Source organism: Orycteropus afer, unplaced genomic scaffold (genome assembly GCF_000298275.1).
Source record: "Orycteropus afer afer isolate SDZICR_OR568_19922 unplaced genomic scaffold, OryAfe1.0 scaffold00255, whole genome shotgun sequence".
NCBI lineage: Eukaryota > Metazoa > Chordata > Mammalia > Tubulidentata > Orycteropodidae > Orycteropus > Orycteropus afer.
Genome location: NW_006921842.1, coordinates 972,384 through 987,357, shown reverse-complemented (window position 1 = coordinate 987,357; position 14,974 = coordinate 972,384). Strand labels below are relative to the sequence as shown.

Here is a 14,974-nt window from a genome sequence, read left to right as displayed (position 1 = left end):
TTGCATCTCTCTAATAGCTAATCATCATGAGCATTTCTTCATATGTTTGTTGGCCGCTTGAATATCCTCCTTGGTGAAGTGTCTATTCATGTCTTCTGCCTATTTTTTAATTGGATTGTTTGTCTTTTTGTTATTGAGGTGTTGGAGTGTTCTATAAATTCTAGAGATAAGTCCCTTGTCAGATATGTTAAGCAACTGGTTTTTGATGTTGAATTGAATTTATCACTCAAATAGAAAAAGGAATGAAATATGAAGGAGTCAAAATTTCAGGGAAAACAAATTATAGTTAGCAAGACTTCATAGAGAGCTGCTTGGTAAACGAATGAATGAGAAAACGAGCGGCTTTGTAACTAACTCCTTAGCATACCATTCTGATCTGAATGTCATATGTAGTCACTGAGTCTGTACTATTTAAATACTTTTAATGTTTAATATTGAATAAAAGGTTAGATCAAAAATTTTACTATTTTAAATATAATGTATAATCTGTTCTAATGAAAGGAAATAGTTTCCAGTTACCAATTTTTAAAAGCTGTCTTGCTACAAATACTTTGGACTCACAAAGGAGAATGTAATATAATTTTTTTTTTTCTCTAACTGGAAAGCATGTAGATAATTCACTAATAATTTTACAAAACTAATTCCTATTTCCCTTAAATAGGATAGCTGGTGTATAGAAACTAAAAGTTCATAAAAATGATGGATCTTCATATATTTGGGAGCTCTGGTGGCATAGTGCCTAAGACATTTGACTGCTAACCATAAGGCTGGTGGTTCAAACCCAACAGCCACTCCATGGAAAGAAGACTAGGCAATCTACTTCCATAAAAATACCACCTCGGAAACCCCAGAAGGGTTTGCTATGAGTTGGAATCAACTCAACGGCAGTAAGTTTTGGTTTTTCATATATTTATTAAAAGTACCACTGCACACAAGATGTCATTTGTTATTTAAACTACATAAGTATTTTTGTTCTTTCCTGGTTGATCTGAGGCTTATTTTGTTTTTTTGAAGCAGATACTTGTGAGCTATTACTTAAAAATGTTAATAAAGACTTCACATGGAATTGCAGAGCAAAACCACTTGTATCAAACCATTTGCACTTCATGAGGGCAAGTCTGTTCATTTTTATTGATCTTTAAACTTTTCATGCTTCTGTGCTAGGCTATTCCAAAAAAGAGAGGGTGGCAGTTGTTTTAGGAATTTGTAAGACAAGTAGTATTGACAAAGGTACACAGGTGCCTTAACAAATGTTAAACCAAGACTTTGATTTATTAGCATTATGCATAAACTTGATGCCTATTATAGAGCTGAGAGTGAAGGGAGAGCTGTGGGAATTACATGTGACTAGAGGGAATTGTCTTCATGTATTCCAGTTACATAGGAAAGATTTTATAGAACAAATGAAGTTTCAGTAGCTGTTTGGGTAAAAGAAGGGTAACATCAGGAAGAGATGGGAACAGCAGAAGGTGAACTGATAAATGCCAATATATATTCTATCATATTGGCAGAAACAAGTACAGGGCATCCAATATTTGTCGTCCTTTTATTTCAGTCTTTCTTTTCACTTCAAATATTATATTTTCAGAGTACAGAAACTATCTCAAATGTCTTTTTATGGTAATTCACTTTAATGATGAAGATACCTAGTTTCTTTAAATACATTTTAAGCTTTCTTTAACCCAACTGACAACTGGGCACCACTGTGCTGGGTAAGGGTTTATGACGGAGTTGGTACAGAACACCCCCCCACCACCACCCTCCCCACCCCCACCCCCTGCTCTGAGAAAGAAGGCCTGGCGATCTGCATCTGTAAAGATTACAGCCAAGGCAGCTATGAAAGTTCTGCTCTGTCACACATGGGGTCACCATGAGTTGGAATCTACTCAATGGCACCTAGCAACAACAGTCTCCTCTTCAGACTAATAATGCCTGTTTTAAAAATCATTCCTTGTTCATCCCATTCCCCCAACCTTCAGATACTGTAGCTCTCTACTATTTCCTCTCCCTAGTCTCTCTGTCATTCTTGAGTTGTGAGGCCCTATCTGCACAGAGAAATCTAGAAGAAGATTCAATATCAGATGCACGGGTATTGAATTAAGAAGATAACCTGCCTTACACATCAGTAAAGCAAATTTACAAAGTAAAAATTCTTAAGTGTTCTCTGTGGTGGTCCATTTCAAAAGGCCATGTTTCCAGATAAACACTTTTAGAGGCCAAATTCCTTTTCCTTTGAAGCCAGACAGAATGACTTTTAGTGAAAGGTTACCCAACCAGTACTGTTTGTACAGTGTGACCCTTTACTTTGATTTATTATTCTACTCCCTATGGGTGTGAAGATTGCAGTTTATCTTTTGATGCATATGACAGGTTTTAAAGTCTTTGGAACAGCATGTCTAGAAGTTATATTCAGCCCAAGGTTGTTTGGGAGTTGGTAACCTGGAAACCTAATTGCAAAAACAAGCCTTCCAAACACAGTTATTCTTCTGAGTGCTCATAATGAAAGTAATACCAGGAGGGATCAGTCAGGAATTGACTAGACAGCTCTTGCAAACAAACCAGCTTCTAGTTTGTGGTTATTGCTAATTGGGCTACTGTATTTCTGAGGCATGTTTAGTGGAATTTTTAATTTTGTTTTAAAAATAATTCCACAGTCCTTGGTAATGAGTTCTATGAAGAATGCATTTGAGACTACAGCACTGGAAGAAGTATTCTTTTTAATTTGAAGGGTAAAGTAGCTTTTTTTTCACCCCCTCCTCATTGGAGAAAGGAGTAAGAAACTTACTTTCTTAAATGAAAATTTTTCTTTTGTTTTCAGTATTTCATATTTTGTAAGCACCACGGTTAAATGGAAAAGAAAAATAGCATGTAAATTTGACCACTGAAAAGCTTGCTTTCCTCTTTGGGTTTTCATCTTCATCTTCATGCTGGTGTTCCAAAAACACGTGCTGGCAGGATATTATTCAGAGAAGACTCTGTGTTTCATATGAAATTGATTTATAGTGATCTAAGTTGTCTGCTTTTACTATACCCTCAGTTTCAAGTTATCATCATTCCTTCCCTTACCTAAATATAGTTTTATTTTATTTGTATAATTTTATATATAAGTATATAATTTTATTTAATTGCTGGGTGAGAATGAAGAGTTGAAATAAAGCAAAAATAGCATGTTTTCCCCCAAATTAATCTTTTCACAAATCTAAATTGGAAAGAGTTATAAGTGACTTGATTTTTTCTTATTTTAAACATTGATGCTTTATACTCAGGAAAAACAAAGAAACTTGATAAAGACTTTTTAAAAATCTCTTTTAGATGCAAAGATAATAAGGATCAACATTCTCCTTCAGTTATGTTATTATTTTGTAGATATCTCCCTGTTTGCTATTCATATACATACATTTGAGTAAACAAGCTTGTTTAGCCTTAATTGTCCCCCACACCATAATTTATACCTTTCTATCAGTAGGGAACAGCCCTGTGTTATCATTTGAAGGTTTCATTTGAAGTTCATCAATGAGAGATGGCAGACATAGTGGAAAGAATATGGATTTTGGAACCAAATAAGCATGAGTTTAAGTCCTGATTCTGGGAACCTAAGTACAGTTTCCTCTTTGGTATAATGGAGAGGGGAAAAAAAGGAAAAGTAATACTTAGGGTTACAGCTGTGAAGAAATTTGAGTGAATATCTACCATATATCAGATGCTGAGCTGGGTGAGTAGGGTAAAAATGAATAAGATGTGACCTCTGCTTTCCAGCACAAATGAAGGATATGCATACAAATAAAAGTAGAGAATGTGTTAAGTACTCTGATGGGAAAACCAATGAGAATGCAGTTACTATTGCATGATGAGGACATGGGGAAAGGAGTGTTCAGAGATGGACTGGGTCTTAAAAAATCAGTAGTTCAATAGACATAATAGGGTAGGGGTAAGAAGACCATGGACAAAGATATGGAGGTAGAAAATTTCATGTGTTGGCTACTAGTTTTGTCAACTGACTTCTGAGGTATGATAGACAGTGGACCTGAGTTTGACCCTCAAATTCTGACTTTGGCCTAACAAGTTCCCAAACTGTGATTCTCAACTCTTGGGACACTCAAACTATTTGTGTTCCCCTTTGGCCAAAGACATTTTGATACCAGTTATTGCTTCAATTGTTTGAATTCATAAGCATTGCATATTCAGATGTCCAAAGGACAGCCAGCTTAATATCCCTTATAGAATATTTTACAAGGATCTAACTGAACTCTCTATTACCTAGAGATCTAATAACTGTAAAGGTAAATCTACTCAGGGGAATCCACTTTAAAATCCTCAGTTGTAGAAAACTCAATGCCAATAGGCAGGGGATTCAAAACCACTCTGTGACCTCGGCAGGAGAGCTTGTCGAGTGTCTGTATATATGGGGGAGATATCTGTCCTTTGGGAAAGAATTCCTCTTTGGTTCTTGAACAAATAACATTTATTAGACACCTTTTTAACACATACACTACTCTTGTTAATTGTCAGAGAATTTATACTCCACTCAGAAAATAGTCTATAGTTTGTTCCTTAGAAGTGGCAGAACATTCATCTAAATCCCATTTCCTTGTGCTTGCCATCTGCTGTATAGCAACAAATGTTGGGCATTGAAGGGTACATCAGGCTAAATAAAGGCTTTAAAAGATCCTTAATGTATGGTAGATTCATTTTTATTTACTGGTGACATCTCTTATCTTCATTATGGATTTATAGTGTTAACAGATTAACTGAGCATGGATAGCTTCAGTGAAACCTAAGTATATCCAGTAAAACCTGAGAAAACCAGAACCTGCATAAGGCAGAAACCAATCAAGGAAGGAAAACTTAAATACTTTCCACAAATAGAGAGTGTTAGAGAACTAGTAAGACTATTCATTGTCAAAGGTGGAAAACGTGCAAGACTCATAAAAACAAGGTAGTCTGATCGGATTCTGGCTCTCACAGTTTTTACTGTGTGTAAAATTAAAACATATCACATGCTATTAGTTGCTAAAGACCCTGAAAATATTAGAAGAAGTTAGACTTCAGTCACTTACTGATGAAGATCAAAGACTACAGTCTTTAGTATAGATTACATCTCAATATAAATAAAACAAAAATCCTCACAAGTAGGCCAATAAGCAAAACCATGATAAATATGGAAAATATTGAAATTGCCAAGGATTTCATTTTACTTTGATCCACAGTGAATGCCATGGAAGCAGCAGTCAGAAAATCAAGCAACATATTGCATTGGGCAAATCCGTTGCAAAAGACTTCTTTAAAGTGTTAAATAGCAAAGATGTCACTTTGAGGACTAAGATGTGCCTGACCCAAGCCATGGTATTTTCACCTGCCTCATATGCATGTGAAAGCTAGACAATGAATAAGGAAGACTGAAGAAGAATTGATACCTTTTGAATGCTAGTGTTGATGAAGAATATTGAATATACCATGGACTGCTAGAGTGAATAAATCTGTCTTGGAAGACGTCAGCCAGAATTCGCCTTCAAAGTGAGGGTGGTGAAATGTCCTCTGACACACTTTGGTCATGTCATCAGGACAGACCAGTTGAAGGACATCATGCCAGGTAAAGTAGAAGGTCAGTGAAAAAGAAGAAGATCCTCAATGAGATGGATTGACACAGTGGCTTCAAGAATGGGCCCGAGCATGGCAATGATTGTGAGAATGGTGTGGGACTGGGCAGTGTTTTGTGGTTTCACATAGGATCACTATGAGTTGTGCCCAACTTAGGGGCAACTAACAACAATAACAACACATATGGTTAATAAAGAAAATATCAGTAGTCATTAAAAAATATGAAGTAGAAAGACTCCATATTTTATTTTATTCTGTCTAATTCTAAATGTAGCATATATCCTCTACTTTGTGATTTGCTTTTCACTTTCAATTATGTCTTGATGTATATATTGTTTTTAGTTGCTGTTGAGTTGGCTCTAACTCATAGTGACCTGATGTACAACAGAACAGAACAGTCCCTGGTGCAGGACCATCCTCACGATCTTTGCTATGCTTGAGCCCATTGTTGTTGCCGCTGTTTCAATCCATCTCGTTGAGGGTCTTCCCCTTATTCACTGACCATCTACTTTACCAAATATGATATCCTTCTCCAGGTACTGGTCTCTTCTAATAATATGCCCAAAGTAGATGAGATGAGGTCTGGCCATTCTCACTTCTAAGGAGCATTCTGGCTATAGTTCTTTCAGTACAGATTTGCTTATTCTTCTGGCAGTCTATGGTATTGTCCTTGAAATAATAACAAGTAAATATGATGGTAGTAAGAATAGAGAGGTTGTGAGATTGAAAAACAATCTTCAGTCTTTGTTTTTTTTAACTAATCAGAGACAATAAAATAAAAGCGACTCATTTCTCACTTACATGTGAAACAGGCCTTGATATTGTGCTAAAGAACGAATCTTATAGCCTGAGATGTGAGTGCAATGATGAAGAAGAGAAAGAGACAGAGGAGGGAAACTTGTGCTAGTTTTTCTCTTGTAATTTATTGTAAAAAAATTAAAAATAATAAACAACTATTCTACTTGCTATATACACCTTGGAATTCCAGAAAATGTCTGTGAAACACCAAAACCAGAAACCAAACTCACTGCCGTCGAGTAGGATCGATTCACAGAGACCCTTCCTTTGGTTTCCGAGACGGTATCACTATGGAAGTAGATTGCCCAATCTTCCTTCCGAGGAATGGCTGGTGGGTTTGAACACTAGCCTTATGGTTAGTAGACAAATGAATCACATTTGTTGAAAATTTCCACACTATGAGACCATGTTAGTGTTACTGAATTCTTTGATTTGTTGTTTGGTTAGAAGGACCTTGTAGAAATGTAGTGAGATACCATACCCCCTTTGTAATGTCCTCAGGGTATTGGAGTCATCTAATTTCTCAGAGTGGAGGACAAAATCTCTACTGTCTTTGTGGGGTGGAAGTCAAGATCTAAGCTATACTTTCATGATAGACGATTGAGGTTTCAAATTTCTAAGAATTCCTCCATAGGGGATAATAATCTTTATTCTGTGTTGATTTTTCTATCCTGGGAGGACTTTGTGATTTGATGGAAATGAACAAAGGCTACCCAAATGAGAACATGCAAATTCTACTGGTTAAGAATTTGCTATAGCAAGGGAGTCAAGTGCCATCACTTGCCTTTGGCAAGTCAGAGGAGTGGGAAAGTTTTATAATAGAAATAAGGGAAGGTTTCAGGCATGCCTTCATTGGAGGCTGTTGGCATAGGGAAATTGGAGGTGGGTTAACTAGAAGCCAGATGTCTTATGAGATTGGTTAGGGGAGCATAGTTGGCTTTCTACAGTTTGTCCCTTAACTGAAGAGGTTGTTGTTATGTGCCGTTGAGTCGGGCCTGACTCATAGTGACCCCTCCTTGGGTTTCCAAGGCAGTATCACTACGGAAATAGATTGCCCCATCTTCCTTCCGAGGAGTGGCTGGTGGGTTTGAATCGCCAGCCTTCTGGTTAGCAGTCAAGTGCCTTAGGCACTATGCTACAAGAGCTCCCACCTGGAGAGGAGGAGTGCAAAAATTAAGGAAATCCAGTTACTGATCAAGTGTTGGCTGGTTTGGGCTGATTACTACAGTAGTTGTGGTTTGGCTTCCTTTGTTGGTTGTGGGTCAGATTTCTGTTTTAATATTTGGTCTGGCCTTTGTTTATTTGCATATTGAGTCTCTCAGTTTGCTTATGTATTATAATGTAAACTGTTCCTGGGATAACAAAATATGGTGGCTTGCTAACCAAGCACCTCTATCTGAGAAGAAAAAGGGAAGAATGTGAAGAGGTTGAAATCTGCTCCTTCACTTCCAGATGGATGTTTGGGTTTGGATCAGATAGGCTTTGGAGATTCTGGTTTTGTATTATTCTGAAGGTGAAAGTTTACTTTAGGATCAACCTGATTCCATGGTTGTCTGTGATAGACATAGATTGAGAGTAAGAGGAAGATGGGCTTACTGAATTGCTTTTGTTGTGAAACATTTTCTTCTACTTCTCTTATAGTCTTTGCATTAGGCAAAATCTTTTAGGTACGGTGACACTGCTCTTAAATGAGTTTACCTTCTGCAAAACAATCCAGATAGAGAAGGAACTGAAATATGAGAAAGATGGAATGATGAGGGAATGGACATCAGTTTGCTTGCCAACAATTATTAACAAGTGAAGCATACAATATCATAAAAGCTTGCTTTATTGAAGGTCTTAATGGACCAAATGCAGGTTATATTTCTTGTGTGTTTTCCTTACAATGGTTGGTCTCTCAGTCATTTTTTGATCTCTGATAAATGCGTTCCACTCAAGTGGGCTGCATTTAAACTCACAGTGGGCTAATTACTTATAGGCAATCTCAGTGCTTTTGATACTTTTGAACAGTTTCCAATTGTGGTTCTCTTACAGTTTTAATTAAGAGAAAAAACCTCACTGAAAATTGAACATTCTTCTTCATCAACATCATGTGTTTTGACTTCCTGGATGGGAAAGGTGAGGTTCTTTTGACCTAGTTCTATCTTAGGGAATGCAAATATTTTCCCAATTAAGCTTGGTTCACTGGTTAACAACAAACCATTGTTTCTTAATGTTCTGAGCTAGTAAGCTTGGTATGTGGAAAAAGACTCCCTTCCTTGATGCATTTTAGTGACAAAGCCCATGATCGATCTTCAGGAGATAACTCTACTTTCTTCTTGGTTTTAGTAGTGAAAGAATTCATTAATTTAGCTTGAGTATTTTTCTGTTCTTTTAAACTCACCTTTTGTCTTACAAAAGCAATAGAAGGTCAAATTTCTTTGAAACCATGAAAAAGTGCTTCAAGTTTAGGATAGTTACAAATGAAGACTATTGTTGGCAATTGTAATAGTTTTCTTTTTTTCTGAATATATTCTGATTGTAGAGTTGTGCCTGATCATTGGAAGAAGGCAGGGTGAGGGAGAAGAAGACAGGAAGAGGATGGTCTGTAACTAAAGGATATTATATCTTTAGTTACATTGTTCTTGTTGTTAGGAGCCATTGAGTTATTGTTGTAGTCACTGTGTCAGTCTATCTCGAGGAGGGTCTTCCTTCTTTTCACTGCCTCTCTACTTTACCAAGCATGGTGTCTTCTCCAGGAACTGGTATAGCCAAAGTACATGAGATGAAGTCTCATCTCACCATTCTTGCTTCCAGGGAGCATTCTGGCTGTACTTCTTCCAGGACAGATTTACTCATTCTTTGAAATATTGGTGGCATAGCTTCCAGCATCACAGCCAACATGCAAGCCTCCACAGTACAATACATTGACAGATGAGTGGTGGTTAGTTGTATGTATTTATTTATTTTACCATGAAAAAATAATTTTTAAAATTTTTGTGTTGTCAAATTTATCAGTCTTCTTTTTACTGACTCTGGATTTGGAGTCAATTAGAAAGACTTTTCCTAGATCAAGATCAATGAGTAATTTATCCATGCTTTCTTTTAGTGCTTGTATGGTTTTATTATTTTACTTTAAATCACCAGTTCATTTGAACTTTACTCTTGGTGTATGCATGATGTGAAATAATGGATCTAATTTTATTTTTTTCCCAAATGACTACCCAAGTGTCTCAGCATCATTTATTGAAAAGTCTATCTTTATCACAGTGTTTTGAGATGCCCCCATTATTATATACTACATTTCCATATATATCTACTTTGACCTATTACTGCACTTTATAATCTATTCCACTTACTTACAAATACCTCCATAGTAAAATTAATTTTTTATAGTTTAAAAATTAGAAAACAATAGTAGTTGAGAAAAAGTAACAGATTTTTGCAAGTGAAAACTATATTACTGATAAGTTTACCCTTCATATGATTAGATTTCATTTTTGTACATTCTCTCCCAGTTTTCACCATATGTATGTAAGTATATGTGTGTGTGTATGAAATTTTTTCCATGGAAAAATAATTTTTTATTTATATGTGGTCAGATAATTTATATATATATATATATATATATATATACACACACACACACACACACACACACACACATATATATATATAAATTGTATAAAATCTATTTATAAATATATAATATATATATATGTGTATATATACCTATATATGTATGTGTGTGTATATATATATACATAGTCTTTGTTATCATTTTGATGGCAGCATACATTATTTTATTGAACTGATGCCATAACTCATTATAATTAATGATTTCTATTATTTTACTACATAATATTTCAGTCGACATCTTTAGATGCATTAAGGTAAGTAAGACATTGAGGAATTCAATGTCAAATGACTTAAGTGCAATTTGTGGCTCTGGATTCATAGTTCTCTAGAGCTTTGAAAAGCTATTTTATTAATTTAAAATGCTATCAGTAATGTGGAGCTCTGGTAGCATAGTGGCTAAGGCACTTGACTGCTAACCAGAAGGCTGGCGGTTCAAACCCACCAGCCACTCCTCGGAAGGAAGGTTGGGCAATCCTACTTCCGTAGTGATACTGCCTCGGAAACCCAAGGAGGGGTCGCTATGAGTCAGGGCTGACTCGACGGCACATAACAACAACAACAACATCAGTAATGTAGGTTTGTGCCAATTTTTCCACTGTGTCTCACCATAGACTTTACATCTAATTCTTCATTATCCCAAAGTCACTCTAACACAAGGCTCATGTGGAGCAAATTTGTACTGAACGCAAAAACAGAAAATTGAGCAAGACACAACATTATGTTCAAAGTTTATTGGCCATTCCTCATGAAGGGGAATGTCCAAATATTTATGGGCCCCATGACTTAACAGTCACTGTCATTTAGGACTTTCTCTCTCCCAAAATCCTTTTCTCCCTTTCCTAGCTACAAGCTCCAATGACAAAATTCCTGTTACCTTTCTTGTAAAGAGAAATAAATAGGAAAATGTTGGCAAATTCAGACAGCTTTAAGGAAGTCTCAAGTCTACATATTCGGTATTAAAAAAAAAAAAACTCTTCCAATGCTAGAAAATTGGCACAAACCTACATTACTGATGTTGTTGTTGTTGTTATGTGCCGTCGAGTCAGCCCTGACTCATAGCGACCCCTCCTTGGGTTTTGGAAAAATTATAACAGTCACAGAAGGCGAGATGCAGAGCAGGAAAGACTCTAGAAGAAAGAGGAAATTAGAGCAAAAAATGACTCAGAGAATATTGGAAAACACTTGGATCACTAAATTTTCCATTGTGCATGGGATGAAGGCTAGAGGATTCTACACGGAGATATCTAAGATTATACTAAAGATGCACATGACTGTAGTAGCTCATTGATGTGTTCTGTTTGGTTTATCAAGGTCTTTATTTTTATTAGAATTGTTCTATTATACTAGATCCAATATGGCCTCTAATAATCATGTAGAGTATTGGGTTGATGATGATCCTATCAATTTTCTTATGGCTATCATAACAAATTATCATAACTGTAGTGGTTTAAATGATACAAATTTACAGTTCTAGAAGTCAGAAGTCTGAAATGGGTTTCATGGAGCTAAAATCAGGATGTTGGCAGAGCTGCTTTCCTTTCTGAAGGCTCTAGGAAATCCAGTTTCTTGCCTTTTCTAGTTTTTAGAATTCACCCACATTATTTGGATTCATATAAAATGAATCACACTTCTATCTGGATGTCTCATAGGCATTTCAGAGGTTTGTTGTTGCTAGGTGCCACCAGTTAGTTCTGACTCACAACAATCCTGTGTCCAACAGAATGAAACACTGCCCAGTCCTGCACCATCCTCACAATTGTTGCCATGTTTGAGCTCACTGTTGTAGCCACTGTATCATCAACCCATCTCATTGAGGGACTCCCTCTTTTTCATTGACACTCTACTTTGCCAGACATGATTTCTTTCTCCAGAGATAAGTCCCTCCTGATAACATGCCCAAAATATGTAAGACAAAGTCTTGCCATCCTCCTGTCTAAGAAGTATTCTGGCTGTACTTCTTCCAGGTCAGATTTGTTTGTTCTGCCGGCAGTTCATGATATATTCAATATTCTTTGCCAACACCATAATTCAAAGGCATCAATTCTTCTTGTCTTCCTTATTCATTGTCCAGCTTTCACATGCACATGAGGCAATTGAAAATACCATGGCTTGGGTCAGGTGCACCTTAGTCCTCAAAATGACATCTTTGCTTTTTAACACTTTAAAAAGGTCTTTTGAAGCAGATTTGTCCAATGCAATATAGTGTTTGATTTTTTCACTGCTGCTTCCGTGGGCATTCATAGTGGATCCAAGTAAGAAGAAATCCTTGAAAACTTTAATGCTTTCCTCCATCTATCATGATTTTGGTGCAGTGAATTACTTAATAAAGCTTTTCTAGCCTGGCACCTGTGACTCCCACCAGATGACTGCATGAGACTATGCAAGTGCTTTGTGGCCTGCCAAGGGGATTGGATAGCTTGTTAATAATGTAAATAAGGTACATGGTTCCCTTGTGGGGGTAGAACCATGGAAATAAGGTGTGTAGAACCTTACCATAGGGATTGGTCAGTTTTGCCATTCTACTAGGCTTAAAATGAGCCATCCTAGAAGCAGAAAGGGGGGATCTCAGTACCATTAAGAAAGAACCAGGAGTGCAGCATATCCTTGGACCTGAGATCCCTGTGCTGAGATGGCGGAGATATGGTGGAGAAGTGGCAAAGAGATGACAGACAGGTGGTGGCAGCAGAGGCAGCAGAGCAAAGGGACTGGCATGAGACAGAGTGGTGGGCTTGCCAGCCCACAGAGTGAGTGCTTTTGGGTGGGAGGCTTGTTGGCAGAGTGGGGTGCACCTATCAGCAGAGCTAAAAAAGCTTTGTAACACTCACTGAGCAAGGAAGAGGCCAGGCCAAGAAGCTGAGGGCCAAAGAGAGGTGTGCCTGTGGGCCTGGCCAATGGGAGGCTGTCCTGATCAAAGAATTTTATCCTATGCAGTCCTGAAACTGAATCATAACCTGTTACTTCCCTAGTAAACCCCACAATGTTGAGTATTGTCTGAGTTTTGTGTGGCCATTGCAATGAATTATCAAACCCAGCAGAAAACTAGATAGTGGTTGGTGTCAGAATTGGTCAAAATGTTGGAGGGTGGTAGCATGTCTGATCTCTGCCTCATAGGAACCAGCCTTGGGCTGTTGATGTTCATCTTGATTCCCTCTCCCCTTTGTGAAGTTAGAGGAGGTCAGACATTGTCACTATAAACTTTTTTCAATGATGTTGCTAATTGGTCCAGTTGTGAAGATTTTTGTTTTCTGTATATTGATGTGTAATCAGTACTGAAGTCTCTTTGATCTCCATTAGTAAGTGTTTCAAGTTCTTTTTACTTTCAGCAGCGAGGTTGTGTTACTTGCATATTGCAGGTTGTTAAAGAGTCTTCCTCCAATCTTCATGCTATGTTTTTCTTCACATAGTCCAGCTTCTCAGATTATTTTCTCAGCATACAGATTAAATAAATATGGTGAAAGAACACAACTCTGATACACACTTTCCTGATTTTAAACCACAGAGTATCCCCTTGTTCTGTTTGAACAACTGTCTCTTGGTCTATGTACAGGTTTCTCATGAGCAGAATTAAGTGGTCTGGAATTCCCAATCATCACAATGTTATCCATAATTTTTATGATCTACACAGTTAATAAACCATAGGTAAACATCTTTCTGGTATTTTCCACTTTCAGCCAAGATCCATCTGACATCAGCAATGATATCCCTCATTCCACATCCTTTTGTAAATCCAGTTTTGAATTATCTTCAGCAAAACTTTACTTGCATGTCATATTAATGATATTGTTCAATAATTTCTGTCTTATTGAATCACCTTTCTTTGTAATGAGTACAAATAAGGATTTCTTCCAGTTGGTTGGCCAGATAGGTGTCTTCCAAATTTCTTGGCATTGACAAGTGAGCACTTACAGCATTGCATCCATTTGTTGAAATATCTCAATTGTTATTCTGTCAGTTACTGGAGCCTTGTTTTTCCCTCAATGTCTTCAGTGCAGCTTGAAGTTCTTCTTTCAGTGACATTTGTTTTTCACCACATAGGCTACCTCCTGAAATGGTTGAACATTGACCAATTCCTTTTTGGTACAGTGACTCCGCCCTTGCATCTTCTCTTAATACTTCCTGTGTCATTTCAGTACTTGGCTTGTGAATCATTCAGTACTGCAACTTGAAATTTGATTTTTTTCTTCAGTTCTATCATCTTGAGATGCCATCCATGTTCTTCCCTTTTGTTTTTCTAACTCCAGGTCTTTGCACATTTGATTATAATACTTTGCTTTCTTGGCTGCCTTTTGAAATTTTCTGTTCAGCTTTTTTCCTGCATTGTTTCTTCCATTTGTTTTAGTTACTTTCCATTCTAGAGCAAGCTTTAGAGTCTCTTTCGATATCCATTTTGGTCTTTTCTTTCTTTCCTGTATTTTTAATGACCTTTTGCTTTCTTCATGTATGATGTCATTCCATAACTTGTCTAGCCTTTGATCTTTAGTGTGTAGTGTGTCAAATCTATTCTTGAGTTGGTCTCTAAATTCAGTTGCAATATACTCAAGGTTGTACTTTTGCTCTCATGGACTTGTTTTAATGTTCTTCAGCTTCGACTTGAATTTGCATATAACAATGGATTGTCTATTCCATAGTCAGCTTCAGGCCTTGTTCTGGCTAATGATATTAAGCTTCTCCTTGTCTCTTTCCACAGATGTAGTCAATTTGATTCCTGTGTGTTCTGTCTGGCTATGTGTATAGCCACTATTGTTGTTGTTGTTAAGTGCCGTTGAGTCGTTTCCGACTCATAGCGACCCCATGCACAGCAGAACGAAACACTGCCCAGAACGCACCAGCCCCACAATGCTATACTTGAGCCCATCGTTGCAGCCACCGAGTCAATCCATCTCGTTGAAGGCCTCCCCCTCTTTCGTCGACCCTCCACCTTACCAAGCATGACATCCTTCTCCAGGGAATGGTCCCTTCT

The 14,974-nt window shown here is 37.2% G+C and overlaps 1 protein-coding gene across 1 annotated transcript in view; it reads left to right on the top strand.

Moving 5' to 3' along the window:
- DCDC2 (doublecortin domain containing 2) overlaps positions 1 to 14,974 on the top strand; it is a 337,396-nt gene that overhangs the window by 65,219 nt on the left and 257,203 nt on the right. The window lies entirely within an intron of this gene.